Source organism: Phacochoerus africanus, chromosome 13, assembly GCF_016906955.1.
Source record: "Phacochoerus africanus isolate WHEZ1 chromosome 13, ROS_Pafr_v1, whole genome shotgun sequence".
Lineage (NCBI taxonomy): Eukaryota > Metazoa > Chordata > Mammalia > Artiodactyla > Suidae > Phacochoerus > Phacochoerus africanus.
The window spans coordinates 74,051,781-74,069,317 of NC_062556.1; the positions used below are offsets into that span (position 1 = coordinate 74,051,781).

At 42.2% G+C, this 17,537-nt stretch overlaps 1 non-coding gene and 1 pseudogene across 1 annotated transcript; both read right to left on the bottom strand.

The window, feature by feature from the left end:
- Positions 1-261: 261 nt before the first annotated feature.
- Positions 262-368, bottom strand: LOC125113662 (U6 spliceosomal RNA). The gene has a single exon (XR_007131529.1). It is a non-coding gene; the product is annotated as a U6 spliceosomal RNA (small nuclear RNA).
- A 720-nt stretch (positions 369-1,088) lies between these two features.
- Positions 1,089-1,536, bottom strand: LOC125113501 (40S ribosomal protein S24-like; annotated as a pseudogene).
- Between the last annotated feature and the right edge of the window lie 16,001 nt (positions 1,537-17,537).

A 17,537-nucleotide genomic window follows, 5' to 3' on the forward strand; every position in this document is an offset into this window, starting at 1 on the left:
TTTTATATAGCATAATAGATAGAGTAACTTAACTGGTAAGAATAACAAAAAAATACACCCTCTGAAAATAAGTAAAATATGAAATGCATAAATTGGTTAAAAAACAGTGTAACTATATAAATACGTCCTCACAATTTGTTACATCTTACTGATTCTTCAATAAAGGCGTTACACCATTCTAGGTGATGTGATAAACAAGACATTATAGACTTTACATTGTACCATGGAGAGAAATGGTTATTAATAATGCAATTGTAGAACAAAAATATGGAACGCTTCACGAATTTGCGTGTCATCCTTGCGCAGGGGCCATGCTAATCTTCTCTGTATCGTTCCAATTTTAGTATATGTGCTGCCAAAGCAAGCACTGAAAGTGTTTTTGTAAATTTTAAACACAAACCCTGTGATTCATTTATAACGTGGGGAAAGCTTTTGCTAAGGTGAAAGTGCGGCTCATTCTTTGCCCAAGCTTTCCCAAATGCCACAGCGTGGGAGGACGCATCAGTCAAGTTCAGCTGTAATACAAGGCGAGTTGGATACATATGGATACATATGCGTTTGGGTGGAGAGGCATAATTTTCATGAGGGTGGTTCTACTTCATCAGAGTAAGTCCCACCCGGATGATTCATCCTACCCTAAAATGCCAGGTGATTTCTGCACCCTTTGGTTTAGCCAGATGATATTTTTAAACCGATGGTCTCACCTCCCCTCTTGGTCCACGTAAGCATACTCACCTCCACCCAGGTTGGAGGCGAGGTCTGGGGGATGAGAGGGGCCCAGGCAACTCATTAGGTAGCATTTTCTGCTCCACGATAGCATTTTCTTTGTGAGAATATTAATCTATTCTTCACCATTAAGACACAATGTTCTTTATTTTTATAATAGATTTTGCTCCTCATTATAAAGTCATACATATTCATCATAGTAAGTTTCGGAAACACAAGAATGAGAAAGAAGGGGAAAGCTACCTTTAAGTCTATCTCGGAGAAATACTGCTGGCCTATTCATTTTTATTCTTTTATTCTTGCATTTTTCTTTTTCTTTTTTTTTTTTTTGACATGTAAAAGTTCTTCGCTGATTAAGCCCCTCATGAAAATTTTGCACAATCACCACAGACACAGTCACTGCAGAATCTTTACTCCTTCTTTTTGCCAGCACCAACATTGGCCTTTGCAGTTCCCCTGGCTTTCTTCGTCCTGTTCTTGCGTTCTTTTCTCTGTTTTCTTGAGGTCTTTCTCTTCTCATACAAGCCGTGTCTCGCAAGGCTGTGTTTGGGCTCATTTTTCTTCGCGTAATCCAAGGAATCATAAATCAGGCCAAAGCCGGTTGCCTTGCCACCACAAAAATGGGTTCTGAATCCAAAGACAAAGATGACGTCTGGTGTAGTCTTGCACATTTTGGCTAGTTTTTCCCGAGTTTTTGTCTTTGGTGCCGCTGCCTTCCCAGGGTGAAGAACGTCAATGACCAATTTGTTTCTGCTCAAGTGGCCGGTTGGTCGTGAACTTCCTGCTCCCAGTCGTTGCTGCGTCATTCATGGGAGCAGCTCGTCTTCCTATTGTAGTTTTCTTGTGCTATAAAGATGTCTTTCAATTTTTTTTAAAGTGATAACTTACATAATTAGGTGATCTACTTTTTTTTAAGACTAATGTATCATAAATGTTTCCCCAACCCACTAAAGGTTGTCCTACACAGTATTCATCTCTGCATGGAATTCTATTTTAATCAACATTTTATCTTATCGAAAGAGAACAATGAACTAGAACTTTCTTGTTTAAGTTACTCATTGGGAAACACCCTCTGGGTAATTCATGATTTGCAGCACAAGACATGTGATAAACTAATGACCACATTAGAATTTTTAGATAATTTTTCTATGGCCAGTCTCTGTGACATCCACTAAATTATTTTATAGTAGTGACTTCCTACATAGAGAGTAGCTGTGAAAATTAGCACCCAATACTTGAATTTGGAATTAGGATCCTGAAATTTGCAGAAAGTTTGAGATGTCTGACTTTCTCAATATTTGCACCCTTTAAATCATTGCAGTATATTGGGATAAAAACAATCTTAAAGAGTCTTGGCTCACCCAGTTCACCCGAATCTGTTCATTTTAACACGTATGTTTTAGTTTGAAGCATCAGTGAACCTGAATCTGCACAAATTACGTCTCTGGTGTTTTAACATCTTTGAAGGTCCTCCACTTGCCTTTGCAGGTCGCTGGCTGTGTTTGACAACCCTCCTGACCCTGGGTTCATTGTAGCTCCCAGGCAACGTAAATCCCTTCTTCTGCGTTCTGGTTTACACCCCCCCCCCATTTTAATGTAGAGGAAGGGCAGCTGGTCCCTAATTCTCACTTTCAAAGATGCCTTTCAACTTGTTGATGAGTATAAATTGCCGAGTAGAATAGACATCCAGTTGGGTTTCCGTGCATTCCAGCTGAGATGACTGTCAACACCTCAGACACGTGATACCTTGGGTGTCAATATCATTTCATTTAATATTTATTCTCCCCCACCGAGTGTATGGCACTCTAAACAAAGTGTTTACCATGAAAGTGATCTTCAGATCCAGTGAGGCCCGTGTCACTTAACACGCTACTTAAGTCTTAATTGTAGAGTATTTGACACCACCGAAAGTGATAAAATGAAAAACCATTTAGAAGTGACTACCTCCCTGTTGGTGTTTACTCAGCCAGCGAGGACTAATTGTGTTGACAACCCCTGGCTTCTACTTCATTGGGTAATTCTGTGATCATTTGAAAAGTTAATGATAGCTTCCATCAAGCCATCATTTCTCCTTCCATCTTTTTAGGTGAGATGGTGTGTACTCTATCTTTTTTTGAATGACTTGACCTTATTGGACAGAACTGTTTTTAGCTGACTTTTTAGCTGAGGTAGATTTTTTTTTTTTTTTTTTACCTCCCAGAGGGGAAATCCTTTGTCTAGAACACAGGCAAAGATTTCCCCCAAACTCTCCCAACACCGTTAGCTACCCTCATTGAAGCACATGGAGCGTAATTAACATTTCCATTCTTGGCGTCTCACTGCATTTCTTCACTTCAACCATCCAGTTGTTGGGTTTAGAATGGCTTTTTGTAAGTGGGAAATAACTGCTTGTTCTTATTTTGGAAATTGAGTCCTTTCCTCCTGTTCCTGTGTCTTCCCTCCCTGTTTATGCTGTTAATAAATAAATGGATGATCATGGACATCTGAGTCGCTCTAGGTGCCAGGAAGAGTTATAAACGTTTATATAGGTAAGCTCAGCTCATTTAACTCCCCCTCCCTAAACCCTGTGAAATGGAAACTGTTCTTATCTTCTCTTGATAGATGAGGATAGTCTTAATTAGAATAAATAACTTGTCCGAAGTTATACACCCAGCTGTCCACCTTGCATTACTGTCTTAAAACATGGATATTCTTGGAAAGAAAACTCTTCAGGGGAGTTTAGAAAAGTCAAGGCTTACACAAAGTGATTAGGAGAATAATCAAGAGAGAGACCACCTCCCCCACCTCCAAAAAGATTTTCCTGGGCTGGGTAGACTGTCCTAAGGGGAAGAGCATGGGATCAAAGCAGGATGGTCTGTGCCTTCCAGCCCGTGGGGCTCCAGGGAGGCGCAAGGCCCCGGGAGACAGGAACAAAGAGATGAAACAGAGATCCCAGGGCCCCACGGCTTAGAAGTAGCAGAAGCTTCTCTGGGTCAGAAGCACAGGAAGGAGCTGAAGAGCTGACCCTGTCCATAGCCCGAGGTAGTGAATAGCCTGTGATCAGAGACCCGAGAACATCTCAGCAGAAAAGGGCCTGAGAGATCCATCAGCCCTTCCCCGGCTCCCCGCTACAGAGGCCCCCAAAACTGAGGCCCCAACTCCTGAATCATAAAATCAACTAGGGTTAAGGTTCTGCCACTCTGGTGGAACTCTGGCTTAAACTAAGGAATAGGGGAGTCACTGGGACATGTAGATAGGTGTGTGTCCTGCTGGGGAGCTGACCTGCATGTATCTGATCCATTTGTTTAAAGTGGTCCCACTGCTGTGGTAACAGCAATAATGTAATAAGCAATAAGCAATAATAATAACAAAGCCTTAGATTAAATTTGCAGTAAGCAGACCTACTTGACTTTGTCTGTAAGGGAGGAAACAGTTTCCCAGGACCCTCTTGGGGTCCTTGGCTTGGTCTGAAGTCAGACTGACAAAGACAGATTAACAGTAGGAAAGCATGCATATGTATTTACTGTAAATTATATGTGATACAGGAGCCTCCATAACGAAATGAAGACACAAAGAAAGGATTAAGTATGCGTGTTTTTTATGCTAGATTTGATGAAGAGTGGAGAATTTTGGCGAGATGGGTTAGGATAAGGAGTACTAGGCAGGTGTGGTAAACAGGACAGAACAGGTCTATCCATAGGGATTCTTCTCTGCATCCCTCCATCCTGGAGACAGGACACATCTTTCCTCTGGGTGTAGGGAGGGCACCTGTCACAAGGATCTTATCTTAGGACTTGTTTCAGAGGAGAGGGATGGGGGTGGGGGTGGGGAGTCAGGTTCTCAGATTCCTTCAGCTTAAAAGGGGTATGTCAAAGTAGCATCCTTGAGGGTAGTATGTTCTGAACCCTCTCACTTCTCTTCCATAATAACTGCCCGATAATTTTATGATAGGCTAACTGATTTTTCAAACTATCCTGTGTATAAAATTGATTGCTAATCAGAGATATCAATGGTGGGCCCGGTTCAGCGGATCTGAGTACTAACATTTGAAAGCCACCCTAAAAAATCGTATCACACCACAAAGAGTTGAAATGTGTCATTTAAATTAAGCTCAATACCCATTCCTCTATTCATGGATGTTTAAGATGGGTAGAAAAGATGTGATACATATACACAATGGAATAGGACTCAACCATTAAAAAGAATGAAATAATACCATTTGCAGCAACATAGATGGACCTAGAGATGATTATACTAAGTGAAGTTAGTCAGATAGAGAAAGACAAACATCTCATGATATTATCTACATTTCGAATAAAAAAAAAGGGTGCAAATAAAAGTATTTTCAGAACAGAAACAGACTCACAGACTTTGAAAACAAACTTATGGTCACCAAAGAGGACAGGGGTTGGGGAGGGATGGGCAGGGGGTTTGGGACTGGCACACGCTCGCTGAGGTCTATGGAACGACTGGCCAACGGGGACCTGCTGTACAGCACAGGGAACTCTACCCAGTCTTCTGCGATCATCTCTGTGAGAAGAGAATCTGAAAAAGACTGGATATGTGTACCTGGATAACTGAATCACTTTGTTGTGCAGCAGAAATCATCACAACATTGTAAATCAACTCTACTTCAATAAACTTTTAAAAATGAAAAAAAAATAATAAAGGTCAATAGACAAATCTAGGCTTCCACAAGCCAGAATAGAGGCTTCCCTGGGTGCGGGAAGGGCTGGTGACCAGAAGGGAGGCTGAGAGGGTGCCTGGAACAGTGATTCTCATGGGTTGAATTGTGCCCCCCCTACCCCCTAAAGTCATGTTGAGGTCCTACCTCCAGAACCTGTGAAGACAAATGCAACCTAATTTGGAAACTGGGTCTTTGCAGATATCAGGTCATGGCCCACGGTTAGAGAGACACAGAGGGGAGGCCAGTGAAGACGGAGGAGGAGCCTGGGGGGACGTGTCCACACACCGAGGCCCCCGGGGGATGGCCAGCTGTCACCAGGAGTGAGGGGAGGGCCCCATACAGGTGTTCCCTCCCTGCCTTGGCAAGGCGTCAACCCTGCCAGCCCCTGGGTCTCTGAGTCCTGGCCTTGGAACCGTGAGAAAACAAATCTGCTCCTTGGAGGCCCCAGGCTGTGGCCCTTGGTTTCTGCAGCCCTAGGAGGCTGAGCTGCTGGTCCTGTTGTGAGCCGAGTCTGAGTGCTGGTTGTTCAGGAGTTTTTACCTTGTGGCAGTTTCGCTGTGCCATCGTGAACTGCACACTTCTCCCTCGTGTGCAGTACTCCAGGAAAAAGGGCAAAAAACGCACACCACAAAGCACGATGCTCGGGTGAAGGCGGGGCAAAGCCCTTTCGCGTGCTCAGTGGCAGAAAGGCTTTCACTCCCTGTGGCCCCTTCCTTGATGTGCTTCAGAAGGAACCATGGGGAAATGATGGCAGAAAATGGTCACAACAGAAGCGTGCAGAGAGAGTGAGTCTAACTGGGAGGGTTCATGTAGAAAGACCCCTTGTTAGAGGGTAAATAAAAGGAAACAATAGTTTGCAAATTTAAAGGAAATTTGATTTCTCTCTTCAGAGCTTATCTGCCCACAGGAGCCTGCTGTTAAGTCAGGTGTACTTACAGCTAGTTCTCAGCCAGACCCCCTGTTAACGAGGCTCCTGCACTTCTATCAGCGCTGGATTTGTTTCCTAATAGATGCCCCTTGGTTTGTGGAGGACGGGACACTTCCACAGAGAAGAGAGAGGGGGAGTGGCGGGCCAGGGAAAGTGTCTGAGCCGCAGGGAGCCTCTTGGGTCTGGAGACACTGGGTAACTTTTCTTAGAACCGTCCCTGGTATTAGCTTCTAACCCATTAAACTCGCTTGTGGGAGAGCTTTAGTCAATGAAGCAGGATGTGGCCTTTTCTTGGCCTCTCCATTTCCAATTCCAGCCAAATGAATGAAACACAAAAAGTTCACAGGAGAAACGGCTGGGGAGGCAGTGTTGGGAGCTGGTGTCGGAAAGAGCTTTTAACTTGTCTTAACATTACTGTCCTTTTCCATTTCAACTTTTATCTGCCCATTAACTCCTTAAAGTTTGCTCATCCATCCATCAAAAAGGAAAAAAAAAAAAGCAAATGATGTGTGAAAAGATCTTCTAGGTGTTGCTAGGTCTAGAATGTCGTCTTCTAAATTTGTCTAAACACAATTCACCTCTCAGCAGGATATATGGGCTTCTTTTTAGGAACGGTTAATTGTCATTTGTGATTTTTAAAAGCACTTATCTTTGAAATGCCTTTAGAAGTATTTCAGATCATTCCTGTTTCTGACAAAAGGAAGAGGTAACTGCCAGAAATGTTACAGGGTCAGTTTTTACAGATGATGAAGCATGTTTAAGATCATATTTTGTTTTGTTTTGTTTTGTTTTGTTTTTAGCAATTTACATGGTAAAGATGCCACAAATCATGAAAAATCACTCATCCAATTTCACAGAGCTTTTCTATGGAAAAATTCAAGTTAATTACCCTGTATGTGGCCTAAAAACAAAATACTTAATTAAGGACTGGGAGCTTTGCTTATAAAATAATGCAAGTTTACTGGTCATAGGAAAATATATCTATTTACTAAACTTACATATCAGGACCTTTCTCAGATCTTTAGGAACTTAATTCTGTTACCTTCCAAAAACAAAGTGAATTCTTTACAGGGAAATGGGTTATACTGATTAGGCAGATTTTCTTCGATTTGACTAATAGGATCAAAGTGGGGGAAAGTGTGAGTGAGCGTTCAAAGAGAGCCAGCACTCAGTCCTGATCAAAGATGTGATTTACTCACTCAGTCAACGAGGATATTCACAGGAGACATAAAGACATAAAGGGTCAGGTCTCCACACCAAAAACTTTACAGTTTTGTAGGAGATAGGAACACGACGTTAAGACAACTTAGAGGCACTTCAAGACAGAATGTGAAACTGCATTCTGTAAATATTAATTGCTGGTGCAGTGGGGGAAGAAATACAGTCTCCAGACCCCTGAGACAGGTGCACGTACTCCGTCCCTGCAGAGAGATGCCAGCGTTCTCCAGGTGGGCCCTCACTCTTCGCCCCCAGCTCTTCTCACCGCCTGAGATCAGTGTAACCGGCATAGAGCAGTAAGATTGGACGGCTGGATAATCTCTTTACATCTTGTGTCAACTTTTAGCGCTACTGTTGAGATTCTCTTTTGGAGACCAAGAACATAGTCCAGTGTTGAAACAGAAGAAGCGTTGTTAGCTCACGTAACTTGAGGACAGCTTGAGATTTTAGAACAATGCTCATCATTTATTTATTTTTAAACACAGATCCTCTGTTTCAGTATTGATAAAGGACAGGTCAGGGCAACAGCCACCGTTTACATGACCGGCTGGAAAGGGACAAGACTGCGGATCTAAATTCGACTTTCAACACAAGCCCTCAGTTGCTTGTGTTCATCGCAGCCAAGCTCTGTGCTGACTGTGGGGACCACAGGGGACAAAAAGCCTGGGTGCTTGATCTGTCAATGAAATCTAGCGTCTCCCGTGTGTATTTTGACGTCCCCATGTTCTCTAATAATTACCGCCTATGCCTCGCTCAGTGACTGAACCGCAGTCTCCCTCACAGCAGAGCAGGTGACGTTGCTTAAATGAATGTGTGACTATGGGAACAGTCACAGCTTCCCGCAGGAGATGAGAACAGATACACCGGTGACAGAGCCAGACTAAATACGCTAATGGGCATACAGCAACATGTCCCTGGGGTCCAGAGATAGAGTAACTAATTCTGACTCCAGGTGAGGGCTGGATGTGGAGAAGAAGTATAAGTGGAAATAAAAAATCCCTTTTATGTAAAAAAGTGTGGCCAGCAGATCCCTCCTCGCCTAAGTAATTACTTCAGAAACTCTTGGAACACCCACATCCCAGCTGCCCACACATTCCCTGCTGTCCTATCAAGTAAGAAAAGTTAACTGCATTCCCGGTGAGGCAACGGCAGGACACTCTGGACACTGTGTTCCTGAGTTTACAGAGGGCATGATTCTCATGTGCCCCACAGGGTCTCTTCCGCTGGCTTGTGATGTCAGCATCCTTTCCTAGGAACAGGCGTGACATCCCCTTAGGGAAGTCCCTCCTCTGGGTTGTACGCTGAGATCTTGCTCCATGAGGACTCCAGAGTTATATTCCTTTCCTGCCAACCTGCACGTGCTTATCTGTCGAGCTCACCTGGAGAGCACGTGGAGCTTGGGTTTGAGAGGAAAAGTGGAGGGAGACGCCAGGGTCCAGTAGGAGCTTGAGGTTGCTAAGGCAGGAAAGTGGTCCAGGTGGGACAAGGGCATACCCGGAAGGGGGAAGCAGAGCAAGCCTCCCTTGTTTCAGATGTTGTCTGCAGCACAGCCATGTCAGAGTTTGAAGATCCTGATCTCAGTCCACGAACTCTGACTCCAGGCCAGCAGACTTTGTGTGTGTGCGTGTTTAAATTGTTCAAAGACTCCTTTTCCTCTTAATCTACTAATTCCTGGGAAATAGGTCAGCTCAGAATAGCTGACAACACGATCTACCGTAGATAAGAGCCCTTTTGGGAAAAAAAAAAGGTTGAAATATTATTTTGTGTCTCCTCTTTCCTCACTGTTTCCTGCAGGTGGCCTTGGCTTAGGGAGATTTTACCGGAGGAATTTCTGCCAGGCTGGAAAGTCGAAGCTTCTTCCCCTGGAGGATGAGTCTCTTGCTGAAGAGAAAGCTCACCCAGGAGGATGCATCTGCTGTGCTGCAGGATGCAGGCTGACTGCCCAGGTAGGAAAGAGTGGGTTCAGGACTAGAAGGGGAAAGAGGTCTCGTGTCTTTCCCCCGCTAGGAGTCTGAGCTCTGATGGAGCCTGGCTCTAGGGAAGGAGCAGAGCTTCTGAGGCTGACAAGACCACGTGGGAACCAGGGTGGCTGCTTCTGGAAGGAAGCCCACAGGCTCTAGGGATGAGGAATGTTCCAGTACCATCTGAGACTGCATCTCCCACCATAACGCTGGAACCAGGAGGCAGGGAGAGCCTGAGCCGGCTGGTTACAGAAAATAACATCTCTGCCCACTTCATTGTGTGGCTAAAAGGCATTCCTTCTACAATACTTGCATTTATTGTTTTATATAAAACACACAAAGTTCAATCAATCAATTTCCAATTTACCCAATTTATCAAAATAAACATGCTTAGGAACCGATTTTAACTGAAGCCCTATTATCACGGGAAGTGGAAAAATATACATAGGCACCCCATAGGAGTCCTTTCATTATTGAATGTATTTTATATTTAACAATATTAATTTATAATTCACAACAGGACAAGAAGGGGAAGAAACCAAAACATTTTTTAGTGCAGAAAGTCATAGTTTTAAAATGTAAGAATCTTGGAGTTCCTGTGTGGCTTCGTAGGTTAAAGACCCTCTGTGGTCGGTGATGAAGCTCAGGTCACTGCTGTAGTGCGGGTTCAATTCCCGGCCCGCGAACGTCCGCATGCCATGGGCAAGGCCAAAAAATAAATTAAAAAAATAAAGTGTAAGAAGCTTTTGAAAATCATCTAGCAATCTATTTTATATTTTGATAATAGCCTTTAATGACAAGACCATGGTACGTAGAAGGATTTCTTTAAGTATTTTTGTTGAGTGGCTGATCCACTTCCTGAAGGGACATTCCAAACACTCTCCAAGGTCGTTAGTGAGGTGTACTGTGGCACAAATTTTGAAGAGTGGTTTGGCAGCATTTACAAACATCTTAAAATTATTCATATCTTCTGACTCAGAAACTCCATTTCTAAATATTTATGCTAAGGAAATCATTGCAGACATATGCAACAATTAATAGAAAGAATGCTTGGCTCAGCGAGGTTTTTAAAAACAATGTTAAAAAAACTGTAAGGAATGTTAATGTCTCAAAATAATGCATGAGCCAAATAAGAATGATCCCTCAAATAATGAAATGCGATGCAGCAATTATACATTATATATATATATATTAATTGTATATTCTTTGTATATTTTCAAAATAAATTTATGTATTCAGATTTATAGAGCATCCTTCCCTACTGGAAATATCTCAGTTGTTGTATATGTTTATGTGATTTTGATTTTCTTCTTTTTAATTTACCCGTATCTTCTTAATTTTCTACAATGACCTATCATTACTCTTAAATTGAGGACAAAATCTCAATACAATTACCTAAGACCATGCATTTTAAAAGGAAAAGGATATGAATATAGATCATTGCATTTTTTCTATTCCATAAAAAGAAAAATATTTTTAAAAAATAATGATTTTCTCATATCAACCCAAGTTGTTTTTCTTGCTTGAGGTTTAATAACAGACTTTAGTTGCAGTAAATTTTTTTGTTTTTTAGTTTCAAATAGATTTTATGTTTTAGAAATATTTTAGACATGTGGAAAAATTAAGAAGATAGTTCAGCCAGCTCCCGAAAGTCCTCTGGCCTTTCCCCCTATTGTTAACAGCTTACCTTTGTTACAATCATGAACCACATTATTTTACTAAAAGTCCATAGGTAATTTAGGGTCCTGAGTTTTCACCTGGGGTCCCTTTTCCGTCCTGGAATCTCATGGGGACACCCCTGTCGTGAGCTGTCAGGACTCAGTCTCCTGGTGTGAAAGCCTCTCCACCTGTTCTAGTTTTGATGCCCTAGACAGTTTTGAGGAGGACAGGCTAGGAAGCTGGCAAGCGGCTTCTTTATTAGAATTTGATGTTTTCCCGTCATTAGGCTAAGATTTCAATAATACAGTTAAAATATCTTTTTCCAGAGTTCCCGTTGTGGCTCCGTGGTAAAGAACCTGACCAGTATCTATGAGGACTTGGGTTCGATCCCTGGCCCTGCTCAGTGGGTTAAGGATCTGGCGTTGCTGTGAGCGGTGGTGTAGGTCACAGATGTGGCTTGGATCCTGAGTTGCTGTGGCTGTGGTGTAGGCTGGTGGCTACAGCTCTGATTTGACCCCTGACCTGGGAACTTCCATATGTCACAGGTGTGGCCCTAAACTCCCCCCCCAAAAAAAGAAAAAAAAATGTCCTCCAGCTTCTGCTTCAAAAAGATAATTCATACTCTCAAACATCACAAAATCCCCAGGTCTACACCCTGGGCAATGTTTTGGGTTTTCTTACTCCTTGACAAATATGCAAAAGGACACCAAATACCCAGGCTGGAGGCCTCATCCTTATAACCTAACCCCTCAGTGCAAATAAAATCCCCTTTGCTGGAAGGCACATCACTGGAGGAGCCTTCTCTCTGGCCTCCTGGCTTAAAGGACACTCAGCAGCTCTCTTTCCAGCTCCTCCAAGGTTTGGATTTCAACGAGGTTGTGGAACTTGGGGGTTAGGCATGTGTTTTCGTGTCCTGTTTCTGTTTCAGTTAACCTCCCAGCTTTCAGATTTGAAGGTGGAATTTCAGGCTTGAATGTAAGGTAAACACTTGGAGACAAACACCTAATTAAAATTATTTTTTTCTTCCTTAATATTGTAACTTGTAAAAAGAAGCGGCAGCTTTTGTTTTTTGTCTTTTAAATAGGAAACATGACCACGTGATGAGGAAGGATACTTTACAAAAAAGTTGTCCAGCTCACAGGAGCCTGGCCTTTGGGTGCGCTCTCAGGGGGAGAGGGAATTCCTTGGTTTGCTCCACAGGTGTCTTATGTCCTTGACCTCCTAGCAGGGATCCATGGCAATAGGGTTTTTGTTTGTTTGTTTGTTTGTTTTTTGCTTTTTTAGGGCCACACTTGCGGCATATGAAGTTCCCAGGCTGGGTGTCGAATTGGAGCTGCAGCTGCCGGCCTACATTACACCCACCCACAGCACCACCAGATCCAAGGCATGTCTGCGACCTGCACCACAGCTCATGGCAATCCCAGATCTTTAACCCACTGAGTGGGCCCAGACATCAAACCCGAGTCCTCATGGATACGAGTCAGGTTCATAACCTCTTGAGCCGCAATGGGAAATCCGTCCCCCCCTTATTTTTTGGCAGTGTCTAGGGCATGTGGAAGTTCCCAGACAAGGGATCGGACCTGCACCACAGCAGTGACTATGCCAGATCCTTAGCCTGCTGAGCCACCAGAGAACTCCTAGAATAACTGTTTAGTTAGAAGACCAAAACAAAACAAAATAAAACAAAAACAATTTCACCATTTAAACTAGACATCATTACATTCTTTCAAGTATCTTTGTCACCATCTGGAAGGCTCTGAGGCATACTTCAGTCTCAGAGGCAGACAAGTGGGAAGAAAGCCTGGAATGGAGAGAAAACTGATAGAGATGGCTTCGAAAGGAGGGTGTTCACAACAGAATTTACATTACAAGGGGTATGGGACTAAGAACGTCCTCATTCAAAAGATGGTTTTAGGGGACCAGAGCCTGAACTCTGGGGATGTGATGGGGGGTGGAGAATGCCCCGTAAGGGATGGGACTGGCATGGACGCACCACCATATAGAAAATAGAGAATCGGGGGCCTGCTGTGTAGCGCAGGGAACTCAACGTTCTATTCCGTAATGACTTTTAAGAGAAAAGAATCTGAAAAAAAATAGATATGTGTGTATATATAATTGAATCACTTTGCTGTGCCCTTGAAACTAACATAACACTGTAAATCAACTACACTTCAATTAAAAAATATTTTTTTTAAAAAGGAACCAGATAACTTCCCATTCCACACCTGTGATGTGCATTTCCTAACCCTGAATTTTCTCAGCTGCAAAACGAGGGGAATGCTAGCTACCTTTTCCTTACCTTACTCTGTGCCTGGCACTGTTCCAAGTGCCTATATCTAGTAATTCCTTCGTGCTCCAAAGAAACCTCTGTGAGGTCAGCACTGCTTTTATCCTCTTTTGACAGGTGAGGAACTGGAGGCGTATGGAGGCAATTAACTTATGTTAGGCTAGAAAGCGAAGAACCATCACAGCCAGGATGAAAACCTAGGCACTTAACTCTGCCCAGTATTCTGGGATCGTCTCTGTGGGAAAAGAATCCGAAAGAGAGTGGATGTGTGTGCACGTCGGACTGAGTCACTTTGTGGTGCAGCAGAAATGGTCACAACCTTGAATGAAACTTTAAAAAATGAAAAAGAAAGAAGAAAGGAAGGAAGGAAGGAAGAAAAAGAAAGAAAACCCAGGCACTTCTGGCTTCAAAGTCTAATATCTTTTTTTTTTTTTTTTTTTTTTTTTTTTGCCTTTTAGGGCCACACCTGAGGCGTATGGAGGTTCCCAGGCTAGGGGTCAAATCAGAGCTGTAGCCGCCAACTCACACCACAGCCACAGCAACGTGGATCCGAGCCACATCTGCAACCTACACCACAGCTCATGGCAAGGCCTGATCCTTAACCCACTGAGCAAGGCCAGGGATCGAACCTGCAACCTCATGGATCCTGGTCAGGTTTGTTAACTGCTGAGCCACAGGGGGCATGCTTTGCTTTTTTCTTTTCTTTTTCTTTTTTTTCAAAGTCTGACATCTTACCCATCATGTTCCACTGTCTCTCTGGCAGGACAAATAGTAGCCACCTTAGAGAGGTGACATTAAGATCAAGGGAGGTACTCTATGCAAAATACACATTGAACACTGGATAAAGGTTACCGCTGTAGCAGCAAAGTGCAGCCCCCTTGCTGGCTGCTCTTCTTTCCGTGGGGAATAGAGATACTTAAACAGTCACTTCCTGCACAGTAGCGGTAGGAAAGACAGAAGTCCCCCGGAGGCTGGGGTGCCATCACATGGTCCCCAGTCAGATGGCCAGGAATTAGCAAAGGCTTCCCTGGGGCTGGGGGAACATTATTTGTATCTTCTATTTTTTGAGGGATCAAAAGAGACAAAATAAAAATCTGTTTTTCTTCTCACCTCAGTCCATGTTGCTTTCTCTTCTTTCAACTCTTCTATCACCGTCCTGCTTATCACCTTCTCCAGAATTCTCTGGAGGGGACAGGACATAGCTGGACACACGCCGTTATACCCATCTGTTCCCCAAACACTGGTGAGTGGGGAGCACCCAGGAAGCTGCAGTCGGGTTACACCCATGCGATAGAGAGAGAGAGAGAGAGGGCGGGGTGACTGAAGGGATGGGGAGGAAATGTCTTGAGAACTTTCAGACCTTTCACATTTTAAAAGATGAGACTAGTTAATGAGTTACCTCTAATACTAGCCGGGATGGGTCTCACTGAGATTGTCTAAAAGCAGCCCATCCTGGGCATAGTCCCCAAAGTTATGTGAAGTCCAGGTAACTAGAAATGTGCACACACCTGAAAAGATAACCTTTCGGCTCACTCACCGTCTTGGTAGAATGGAGCATATTACACCGAGACACCCGTTACGGGCTCTTTAGTACGATTGCCAGCTCGTAAAAACGTACCTTTTACCACAAAGCTAAAACTTACTTATTTTTCTCCTTTTTTCGTAAATAATTGCAGTGATATGAAGCTTACCATGTCTCAAAGCAGCCAATTTGCATGTTGCAATATTGACCTAGAGTCTACCTATAATTGTAATTTCCAACTATTGGTCCTTGTCCTGTCCTCCAGAGAGAGAAAAAAATATATATAGGTTGTTTCCATGTCTTGGCTATTGTGAATAGTGCTGCAAAGGAAAAAATAAAAATCATTATAACAAAAAAAAAGTATATATATATTTTTTCTGTAAACTTCAGGGTTTTCTTTTGCTCTTTGGATGAACTATTAGTGGTTGAGGATTTTATTTATACTCCAATCGGCAAGTTATGCTAAGTATGATAACTGAGCATTTTTATATCTCAATTTACTTTGCTTATTTTAAGCATGTTGTTACCTAGAATTTTTTGAATAATCTTGAGAAAGTTGAGCTTATGACATTACGAATTATTTTTGAAAGCAAAGTTACACAGTAACTGTTTTGTTGTTGCTTTATAATTTGTGTTCATCTTTACCAGTACAAAGATGATACCCTAGAAAATGAAAATAGTTTCAATAACAAGATCAAGTATGACCTCACTAATGGAATTCAAAAGGAATCTTTTATAAACATTTATTTTTCTAGTGCACTTACAAATATGTAAAACATTTTGTATTTTGGGGGGCATAAAGATGTCTTATTTGCTTTCAAACTTATTTTATTAAACAACAGAGGTAACAATAAGAAATATACTTTCAAATAGCACTGACACTTTATCATAATTTTTATATTACCTTTTCCAGTCAATATGTATTTTTAAAATTGCATGTAAATTTAACAATCTTTTGTAAGAAGGGTGTTTTCACATTCCACAAAATGTGCTTCCATATTCGCTTTTCAACGTAGGAAAGGGAAATGAAAATTGCCATAAGATAAAATCTTAGCATTCCTTTGTGGCTCAGAGGGTTAAGAACCTGATGTAGTGTCTGTGAGGTTGAGGGTTCAATCCCTGGCCTCCCTCAGTGGGTGAAGGATCTGGCATTGCCTCAGCTGCACCATCAATTCTCCTAGCCTGGGAACTTCCCTATGCAGCAGATACAGCCCTAAAAAGAAAGAAAGAAAAAAAAAAAAAAGGTAAACTCTTTCTCTTAGAAATATGAAAGGTAACATGAAAACACTTTGCTGGATTTAGGACAGCTCTGACTTAACATTCTGGCAGTCACATGCTTCCCTTGGATTCCTTACCCAAGGGCTTGGGTCCCTGCTTGTCCAGACAGCTCTGATGTTTCTTTTATTTGGTCTTCATTACTTTGTTCATAGATTTTCCTATTCCTCCAAATGTGACGCAGGGTGTAATTGTTGACAGTTTATGTGATGGAGTCTCAGATCTAATTCGTGGGGATTTTCATATAAGTGCTTAATGATACGTTTGAAGAGAAGCTATTGAATTCCAAGAACACGGTTAGTTCTTGGAAACATTAATTTGATTTTAATATAGCTTTCCCCCCTCAGGTTATGGTTGGTTTCTTACCTTGGGAAAATACTAAGTGAATTTAATTCACTCACATTTTGAAAATTTTTGCATTCAGCTTTGTGAGACTGAGAATTTGCAAATAAATGCAAAGCAGAGCCATATTTTTAAACTTAACCCTTTTGGATACAACCTCATTTATCTGACTTTTTAATGTCAGAGATAATAATGCCGATATGCAAATAAAAAATGTTTACAAGCACTTTATTTAAGTGATCATGAATCATATGTGTAAACGTTATCTTTTAACCTTTGGAACATTAAAGTACCATAGCACGTCTTCTCTGTTTTACAAAATAAATTATTGCTCATCTGTTAAATATAGTTAGACTTTCAGGGACTTTTTGGCTTTAGGTCACATTCTGTGTCCTTTTAAGTATCTGTATTGGTCCATGCCTTTTGTTTTGTTGCTTGAGAAGAAAAGGAAGATGTTTGACATTGTTTTTTATGAGAACAAGTACCCAAGTGTGTTTAACAAGAAAAATTGAGGGGGTAACTTCTGCCCCGCTGGTTGGAAAATCCAAAATCTTCTTTGCAAATAGAGTCACTCAATGGTTACAACTGGATCAAAAAGTAACAAGTCTTGTCTAAATCTTTGGCCTAAAACCTCCCCCAGTGGCTCCCAGATTAACTCTGTTGTGCCTGGATTAACCTCTCGAAACCCTAGTATTGTTTCTCTTCATTACACTTATCCCCTTGTCTCCTATTGTCTTTGCTTTTCATGAGGGGAAATAAACAGCGGAGGGTTTAAGCCACCGTAAGCTTCTCCAGCTTGGAGTATCTATTTGTGCTTCATATTTGTTCCCCATTTCAATGTAAACATTCATTTGGAATCCAATAACCTTGTCAATAGAAATCGTTAACGTGAAGTGCTGAGCAGGCTGTGTGAGCAAATTCCAGTGAGGTCTCTCATTAGCTGTACAGAACCT